Here is a 10,553-nt window from a genome sequence, read left to right as displayed (position 1 = left end):
CTTCAAAGAGTTTACATCCTTCCATATTCAAAGGCTTCTCTTTCTATGAACTTTGATAGCTTTCCACAGAATGCCATTCCAAAGAGAATTTGACTTCCTTGGCAAGATACATGTCTTTCACATGCTTGTTACATGATTCTTGCCCATATCTTCCCACAAATCTTCCCTTTGGTTTTTGACTATTTTGAGCATACTTATTATTATGCAGGTTTCATATGTGATCCCCATGTTTCCTTTCTGTTCATTCATTTTCTTAATTATTTCCTTTATTTCACTTCTTTTAAAAAATTATTATGATCAACTGTGATGAACTTGGCTCTTTTCAGCAATGAGGTGATTCAAGGCAATTCCAATAGACTTGGGATGGAAAGAGCCAACTGCATCCAGAGGGAGAACTATGGATCACAACATAGTATTTTCATCATATTTGTTGTTGTTATTTGTTTGATTGTTTTTTTCTATCTCATGTTTTCCCCCTTTGATCTGATTTTTTCTTGTGTAGCATGAAATATGTTTAGAAGGATTACACATGTACTTTAACATGTGTTGGTCTACCTGCCATCTGAGGGAGGAGTTGGGGGGGGAAGGAGGGGAAAAATTGGAACAAAAGGTTTTGCAACTGTCAATGCTGAAAAATTATCCATGCATATATCTTGTAAATAAAAAGTTATAATAATAATAATAAAAAAGAATTGCACATGTTTAACCTATATTATTATATTACCAGCTGTCTAAGGGAGTCAGGGAGGAGGGAAAGAAGGGAGAAAAATTTGGAACACATGATTTTTCAAAAGTGAATGCTGAAAATTGTCTTTGCATGTATTTAAAAGAAATCAAAAAATCATTAGTGATAACAGAGACAATGAAGTAATAGAAAATTGATAGCTGGAAGACAAAAAAATGATTGTGATCCAACTTTTGGCAAAGTTTTGGCTGTTCAGACTTGTAACTAGATCACAAAGTGACACAATTGAAAAAGCACTGGATTGGAGTCAAAGGGACTGGATTCAAATTCCATTTCTTAGCTTAATCCCTTTATCTTGGTAACCACTTCTGTATGATTTCTTGTCCCCAGCATAAAATGGGAGGGTTGATCAAGATAATCCCTAAAATAAACTTTCTAGTTCTGAACTAGTGATCCTTCATGTAGGTCAAAGCTTCTTAATCTGTAGTTCAGGATCCCATATGGAGTAACATAACTGAATGTGGGAGTTGTGAAAAATTTGACAACAGTAAAAGATTTCTGAATGCAACAATTAAAAATTAATTCAACATCAAGGATGTAATGAATCCAAGGTTTTTGCTTGTTTTTTTGTTTGTTTTTGGCAGTGCTTGTTCCTGTTGCATCCTGCCACTTTACTGCAGCCTTGGTTCTGAGCATACAACACATGTGCTTTATACTACATGTGCACAAACACTGTCAGAAACACCTCGGCTCAGATTGGAGATGGCACTGGGTAAAAATTTCCACAGGGGAGGAAACAGTTGTGAGTGGGAAAAACTTTAAAGTCCTGTTGTAGATAAGACAAATGTTGCTAGAAACCAAAAAGATCACTAAAATTAGTGCTCCATTCAGTAGTCAAATGAGCAATTGGTACTATATTCCTGAGTGCATCCAAATCTAATTAAAATGGTTATAGTTAACAAAATGGAAATGGAAATAGTTAACAAAATAAAAATAGAATAAAATTTAGATGATTTAAATTTATGTTTTTTTTTTTTTTTAATAAGCATCTCCCAGGGATCTTACAGTTGATCCCCTGCTTCTTTCTTGAGAAGGGAGAGATTCGAATGTAAATTTTTTAAAAAAACAAATATTACTAATATGACAGAAAAGGAAATGATAAATGTTGGAAAAAATGTGGGAAAATAGGTACAGTAATGCATTCTTGGTGGAGTTGTGAACTGATTCAAACATTCTGGAGAGCAACTTGGAACCATACCCTAAGGATAATCCAACTGTGCATATTTATTAATCCAGCAATACCATATACTCAGTCTGTATCCCAAAGGGATCATAAATAAGAGAAAAAACTCCACATGTACAAAAATATTTATACCAACTCTTTTTGTGATGTCAAAGAATTGGAAATTGAGGGGATATCAGTCACCAACGATTTATAATCCCCACTGCTATAGTGTTTGCTTGACCTTGCTTTGTATAGCTCCAGGTCTTTGGGGGAATCTTGGAGGCTTATACAAAGAAGATAATTAGCTCCTTGGCTCCTTGCCCTTATCTAGAGTTGCTCTAGGAAAAGTTTCTTATGTATTTGTAACACATATAGGCAGTTTGCCTTGGTTTCCTTATCTGTAAAATGAACTGAAGAAGGAAATGGCAAATCACTTCAGTATCTTTGCCAAAATAATCCTAAAATGGGGTCATGAAGAGTCAGACAAGACTCAAATGACTAGATAACAAGGGTCTTTGGCTCCTTAATTCTAGGTAGGATATTAATCTTAAACAGTCTTTATTATAATCCATGGAAAATGTAGATAATACAAAAGATTCATAGGAATTCATAAACAGTGGACAAATAAATAAAATATTTAAATAATCCATCAATTTTACCCTGTCTTCAGAAACGACTGGAAATGGAAATTGCTTCACAGACATCAGACTCATAATATCACTTTGTGGTTTAGTTTTCCTTAGGAAGTAGACATAATTTAATTCTAGGTTTACCGAATAAACAATCCTTTCCCCATTAGTCTACACTATCCAAATAATTCATTGGTTTTGTGCTCCAAGAAGGCATCACATAGGACTGTTGCTGTTTGTCATTTTTTTTCTCAAAAGGACCATGTTATCAGGGAGATGATGCCATAATATGCCAGTGAATTGGATTTAAGTGGGGGAGGGCTGTGAAAAGTCATCAACCTCACTTTCTTCTCTGAAGCCTTCTTAGATGGTCTAGTGGCAAGATAAAGATCAGCACAAGTGAAGATGACCTTGGATGCAGTGGGAGACCCTGGCCATTTTTAAGCAAAGGTCTTTAACAGAAGGGAAGAGAGGAAGGAAAAAGAAAGGAAGAGAATTTAAAACTCAAAATTTTAAAAACATTAATGTTAAATTTTTTTATATGTAATTGAGAGAAAAAAAAAGTCCACTTTTGAGTCTAAACCAGTTACTTATCTTGAAATTATCCATGTTCTATTGACAAAGAACTGTCGGTCATACTTATAGTTCATAGAGAGGTATCCCTCAAGTGCCTCCAAACAAAGCCCCACTCTCTGTAATTTCATCAGTTTGATTAGGAAACTCATAAAATCAGGCAGGAACCTCTTTAATCTAAACCTTAGCTCTTAAAATATAAATGAGAAAATTGAGAAGTAGAGAAGCTGTGATTTGCCAGAATCACATAGGTAAAAAAGAAGATATGTAATACACACTTTCTACTTATGAATCTATTTTTTTTTCTGGTAACGGTATAAAATTTTCCCCCATTCTCAATTTCCTAACCATAAGGAAATAATTTTCCATTCTCTGCTTTTTATTTCACTCTCTTCCAATCACAAACTAGTTGACTATTTCTGGTTTAGAGACTCTTGGCGAGTAACTTTTAAAATAAAAATAGCTGACAAAGTTTTAAAGTTTACATTCACTGCTCACAAAGCTGGGAGTTAAATATTATTATCCTCATTTTTACAAATTTAAGTATTGTGATAGAGAGCTTAGGTGACTTTTTCAAAGCCCTGAGGCAAAATTCAAACTCAGATCTCAGGGTCATACAGCAAAGTAAGTAAATGCCTGTGGCCAGATTTGAATTCAGGAAGCTGAATCCTTCTGACTTTGGACAGGGCCCTATTTCCACTGCACCATTTAGCTGGTTTTAACAGATTCTATAAGGAAAAGAAAATAATTCTAATTTGTAATATTCTAGTCAAATATTCTATTCCTATTATAAAACTTTAAAATTTGTCTCTGTGGATGTAACTGAAAAGAAAATGAAATTAATGGAGTATCTACACAATGGAAACTTTAAAAGGTATCTTTTAATAAAGTGACTAAAACCTTCCAAGAAACAGTTTTCAATTTTGTAGCTATTCACTACTTTCTATGCATAATACTTTCTATTTGCTAAGATGGATTGCTCAGCCTCCTCCCATCTTCCTCCCGATTTTCTGACATTAAAAAAAAAATAAAAACACACACACTTTTAAATTTATTATCTTTATCTTCTACAAAGATATTGGTATTTCTCTTTTCTTTATGCAGAGTGTATATTCTTATATAAAGCACTTAGCAAAATGTCTGGCACATAAGAAAATTTAATCAAGGCTTCCTCCTTCCCTTCCTTTCCTAAGGAGTTGGAATAGACATGGGAGATGAATACTTTCTGGAGAACAAAAACACATCTGGGGTCCTGAACCAGGAGAAACCACATGGAATAGCTCTGGATAGATGGGGGCAATTCTGTTGCTGAACATGGAACTGGTGATTTCCTTGTTACTTGCATTAATTTCACTCTTGCATTATCCCAACAAATAGCTAAGGCTATGCTCCAGTCCTTCTTTCTTTAAAAGTTTATTTTGCCATTTATTTGAGAGATAATAGATTCTCTAAGATAATGTGTTCACTTCATTGCATTACTGATTTATGTATATCCTTAGGAAAATTCATCCAAGAGCTAAGCAATGGATGGTGAGATACACGTGGAGAAAGATAAACTTTATTTTTGCAGGTAGGCATCCTCTGGAGATTGGGGGCTCGTAGCCAAAAAAAAAATATTTCATTGATTCATGCTTTTTTTTGTTTGTTTTGTTTTCTTTTGTTTTCAATGAGTTCAAGTAATCAGGCTGAGATGAACTACATCATTAGATACTGGAAGAAGTTAACAAATACAATTGCCTAGGGATCATTGGCAGATCATGAAGAACAAGAAATGTGCCAAAGACCTGTAGAATGGCAAAAGTTGTCCTAGTTTTCAAAAAAGGAAATAGTATAATTTCTGTCAATTATACAGAAAGATTAATTTTTTCTTTTGTTTTTTTTTTAATTTATTTCTTACATCACTTCTCCAAAACTGATAGAAGAATACTGAAGTCTTCTTTTACTAATTAATGGTCACTATGTCTTTTGGAAACTCAAATCTTCCATTTATGAATTTGCATAGTAAGGCATTTGAAGCACATCAGTTTATTATTGATATTGGTTTGTTGTTTATAATTCCTTTCAGCATAATACAGTTTCTTTATTTATTTTTATTTTTTGAATATTTGTTTTTGTTTTGTCTGATTCACTTAAGGCAGAGCATATATTTTTCTATTCCCCCAATTTTATTTTGTGAATGTATTTGTTTTTTAACTATTTCTGGTAAGCAACAGATTGTAGGATTTTGTTTTCTTATCTAATTTGTCACTCTTTTTTGTTTTATTGGATTATTTAATGCATTCACATTTAAAATAATAAGAATTTGGTTTCTATTTTTCTCCATCTCTCTCTAATATGGAGCAGCTTTTTTCCCCAAGTTTTTTCTTCTCTTCCACTGTTCTTCAGTTCTGTAAATTTCTTTTTTTTTTTTTTTTTAAGATGGCTAGCTCTCTTCCATTCACTACTTATTTTCTGTTCTCATTTGTTTTTCCTTTACCCTTGAGGTTTTATTTATTAGTTACTTTTATTCTTCTGCTTCATCTGGTTATAAAATTCTTTCCTTGATTTTTTTCTTCTCAGTTTAATCAAGCAGATTCCTTCTTCTTCTAATACTATTCATTAAATTTAAAAATTGCATTCCGCATCCCTTTCCAAAAAGGATTTTTCTCATTTTCTTCATTATCCATTTTTTCTGTCTGTCTACTTTACACCCTCAATTTCTGATTCATCTTCTCTACAATTATCTGGACTCTCTCTTTTCTCTGTATCATGCAATCAAAGCCTCCAAGGTAGCCATTGTAAACTCTCCCCTTTAGGCATTTTTTGCCACTGTATCACAGAATATGCCCCGATATATTCTCTTTTCCATTGTATCTCACTCTCAGAACAATGCCAGTTATTACAGATATCAGAGAGAACATTGCCCCATAGTGGGGTCCTTCCCTTTTCATATTCTTGATTATGCAGTCCAGCTGAATCTTCCTCTAGTTAGTCCTCTCTTCCTACCCTCCACATTTGTTTCAAAATTTCTCCCCTATGTCTATGATCTCCTTTCTACTGATTTCTTCTTTACCAGTTTCCCTAGATAAAAACTGCCATGATGTGAGCTAAAGTCCTCCCTCAGCCTTTGACTTTGAGTAGCTTCCTAATCTATAAAATGAATACGGCACTACTCACTAGGCTGTTGTAAGAATTTAATGAGATAATTTCTGTAAAGAATTTTGTAAATCTTAAAGTAGAACTGCTATTGTTACACTCACCTGTTTATTTATTTATTTTTTTACTCAAAGGCTGAAAAATTAAGCAACAAAGTATTTCCTCCAAATATGTGAATAACATAATTAAATTAAGAAAGATGATTTTTTAAAAGGGAATTTGATGTAAATAAAATTTAAAAACCCAGTGATTCTGCTAGAGCTACCTAGGAAGAGAATCTGTCCAAATGAGTTAAAGTTGATTAAATAAAAACTAAACAGAAGAGGAAACTTGTTGATAAAATCCAGTAAACTGTAAAAAATTTTTTTATGGAAAGGCCATTTCAGTGACATATATTTCAGCATGAATCATCTTAGCATAAGGAATAGAAATAATGCTACTTGAACTTTTTTTGAGAAGGACTAGATTTTGATTTTGACATTCTGATTCTATAAATATTTCACTCCGTATTTAAATCAGAGCATATTGGTAGGTCTCCGACAGTCTTTAGATGTGTCAGCTATGGTTCTTTATTTAGTATTTCAAGAACTTGTGATTTCATCTTTGTAGAGCTGTCCTTCAATGGTACTGATTACAACCTCTTCTCAAGAGAAATGGCCTTACAAAATTTTTTAAAATGATCATCTCATCTTGTAGCTGGTCAACCGACTTAGCTGAGCTGTTTTACTCACTACCACTAGAGCAGTACTAAAAGTTTTTCTATTTTGTAAGGAACTTCCAAAGTTTGTGCTCTTCTCTTCTGGTCTTTAAGAAGACCAAGTCATCTTTATGTCACAATGGTGGTCTCTCTGTTATAAGAAAATAAGCGTTTTTTAAGGACCCAATGAATGTATTTGGTTATTGGGGCAATAGAGGTACTGGCTAGAATGCTTAACTTTGGAGGAAGAATGGGCTGAATTTGAATTCTTCCTTAGACACTTACAAATATTGTATCCTTGGACAAGTTTTTTAATGTCTCTGAACCCCAGTTTCTTTATCTGTAAAATAGGAATAATGCTATCTACCTTATAGGAAATAAATAAAATAAAGTGATTTTTCAGAAATTAATGCACTATGTAAACGTGAGCTTCCTGACCAATTAAATTTCCTATCCTGCTATATCTTTAGCACCTTTATCTTAATAAATTAGAATGGGGGGGGGCGGGAGTCAAAAAAACACAATACAATATAACAAAGATATTTAAGCTCAATCTTAAAAGTACTACTGATTCTCTGTTGAATATTCTTCTATCTCTAGTAGAATAAACTTACTGAACACCTACTATGTGCTACTATTGTAACAGCTTAATGATGCTAAGGAATAGAGTTCAAGATCTGAGTTCAGATATCACCTCAGATACTTAATTAGTTGTGTGATCCTGGGCAAGTCACTTAATCCTGTGTATCTCCTTTTTCCTCATCTGTAAAATGAATTAGAGAAGGAAATGGCAAACTATTCCAGTATGTCTTTTTCTCAAAAAGTTGCTTTTCCCTAACAACTTCTATCTAAAATATTAAATGCCTTTTCCATTTTTCATGATCTTCTCACCATGGGATTGGTAAACTTTTATCCTCAATAATAATTTACAGAAATAAAATAGACCTGGTATATAATCACATATAAAATCTTAATTTGGAGGGTTTATGCCTTTCTCCTCCAAACTCCATGAGGATGTTTAGTTGTAGATGGAATATTCAATGAAGACTTCTGGGATGACAATTTAAGAATAGAGATTTTTTTTCCAATGAACATTTATTAAACACCTACTATGTGTCAGACACTGGGGATACAAAATGAGGCAAAGGCTAGTTCCTAATTTCAAGGAGCTTAAAATCTAATGAGGGAGACAACATGCAAATAAATATAAATAAGGAAAGCTATATATAGGAAATACAGGAAAAATTAACAGAGAGAAAGAACTGGAATTAAAGGTGGGATATTAGTTGGTATTTAAAAGAAGCCAATGAGGTCAGTAGTCAGAATAGATGAGGGCATTTCAGACATGGGGGAAAGCAAGAGATAATGCTCAGAGCCAAGAGATGGGAGTGTGACCAGCCAGGAAACCCTGGCTGTGGACCCAAGAGCATATATCAGGAAGTAAGGCATGAGGAATCTGAAAAGGTAGGAGAGAGGCTAGGCTATGGAAAGTTTTTCTTTTCTTTTCTTTTCTTTCTTTTTTTTTTGGCTGAGGCAATTGGGGTTAAGTGACTTGCCCAGGGTCACACAGCTAGGAAGTGTTAAGTGTCTGAGACCACATTTAAACTCAGGTCCTGACTTCAGGGGTGGTGCTTTATGCACTGCACCAATGAGCTGCCCCTAAATGGATCATTTTTGTATTTGATCCTTGAAGCAATAGGAAGGCAGAAGGAGTTTATTGAGTAGAGGTGGTAACATGATTAGACTTGACTGATCTTTAGGGAAATCACCTTAGTGACTGAATGGAGGACGGGTTGGAGAGGGGAGAGACTTGAGGGAGACAGTCATCAGAAAGCTGTAGCAATAATCAAGTGTGAAGTGAAGGCATGCATTCTAGCAGGGCCAGAGGAGAGAGCGGGGAACATTGGAGAAATGGTGAAAAGGTGAAATAAATAGGCTTTGGCAACACCATGGATATGGGAATGAGAGGTGGTGAGGAATTCAGAGGGACACCTATGCTGTGAGTCTGAGGGACTGGGAGGCTGGAGTAATAGGGAAGGTAAGAGGTAGGGTAATAAGTTGATAAAGGAAGCTGTGGAAGCATTGATTATCAGCAGTGAAGGCCCAGTTGAGATTATGTGACATAAATTTGAAGTGGACTCATTCAGAATGATTGTGTGATTTTCTCCACTTTTGCTCATCAGATTTGTGTAGGAGCAAAGGGTAAAGAATGGTGGAAATGACCCAAGCATAATCACTGATGTGATAAGGGAGTTAAGAGAAGACTAGGTAGAGTTGAATTAGTTCACCAAGGAGTCAAGACTGGAGAAATGCAAGGGAAATGACTTAGAAGGGAATTGAGAATTCAAAGACTTAGAGATTCTTGGATGAAGAGGTGGATTTTGTAAGGGAAAACAGGGGAAAAGGTAAATGGCCAATAGATTATAGTTAGATAAGGAGATTTCAGAATTCTTGAATACAGAGGTGGTACATTTGTGGATGATGATAAAATCAAAAATATTACCATCATTGTGTGTGGATGAGATAGGGTGGAGGAGCAACTCTTGGGAGGTGAATAGATGGAAGGACTAAGTGGAGTGTTTCAGAGAGAATCAATGTGTATGTTTAAGTACCCTTATATGAGGGTAAGAGTTGGGGAAGAGAGAAAAATTGCTCTCCTGTCATTCAACTCCTTGTATTAGAAAGGGGAGTGACCTAGAAGTCATTGGGTATTCCTAGGTTTCATGAAACTGATTTAAGTGATAGGAATGGGGAATCCTGATTATAGGACTTTTATGTTTCTTCATGGTGGTCCTGAGGCACTCATTCCAAAACTTCAGGAATAAGATATAAATCAATTATATTTCCAACAGTCACTGTTTCAAAATTTCTCCTTTCCTCTAAAGCTCCCAACTCCATCCCAAACCCATTTTTTTTTTTTTTTTTACTGAGATAGAGGTCATCATTGTGAGTTCATTCTTCTCCCTTTCTTTACACCTTAATGAATCTGCATTTTTGCTCATATTCTCAAAGAATATATGAGGATGATTAATGTATAAGAAGATTGTACAAAGTAGTCAGTGGGGAGAAGGGAAGTTAGGTGAAGAAGAATCCTTCAAAGAGAAGATTTTTATTTAATCCTGTTGGTTATAGGGAACCACTGGAATTTATTGAGGAGAGTGAAATGTTTGGGATGGATCTCTGAAGTCATATAAAAATCACTTTAGTGACTGAATGGAAAAATGATTAGGGTGGGAGTGGGGAGAGGTTTGTGATAAGCATATCCAACAGGTTATTGCAATAATATAGGGATAAGGAAACAGGGGCCTGCACAAGGTTTGGTGGCAATGTCAGAGGAGAGAAGGAGGCAGCTTTGAAAGATGTTGCAAAGGTGAAATTAATAGGGCTTGGTCATAGACTGGATATAGGGAGGATGGTGTTGCCCTCAAGAGTAAAAGAGAAGTTTGGAATGGGAAAAAGATAGAGTTCAGTTCTGGATATGTTAAGTTTATGCAAGTTCTGGAAGGCATCTTTTCTCAAAATAATAATGTTTCATTCCCATTAAAATTTTTTGGAAATAAATGTATTTACCTTCTTTTATTATTTCTTTCTAATTATCAATATATTCAA

The sequence above is a fragment of the Sarcophilus harrisii genome, chromosome 1 (genome assembly GCF_902635505.1).
Source record: "Sarcophilus harrisii chromosome 1, mSarHar1.11, whole genome shotgun sequence".
Lineage (NCBI taxonomy): Eukaryota > Metazoa > Chordata > Mammalia > Dasyuromorphia > Dasyuridae > Sarcophilus > Sarcophilus harrisii.
This window is presented reverse-complemented; position numbering follows the sequence as displayed.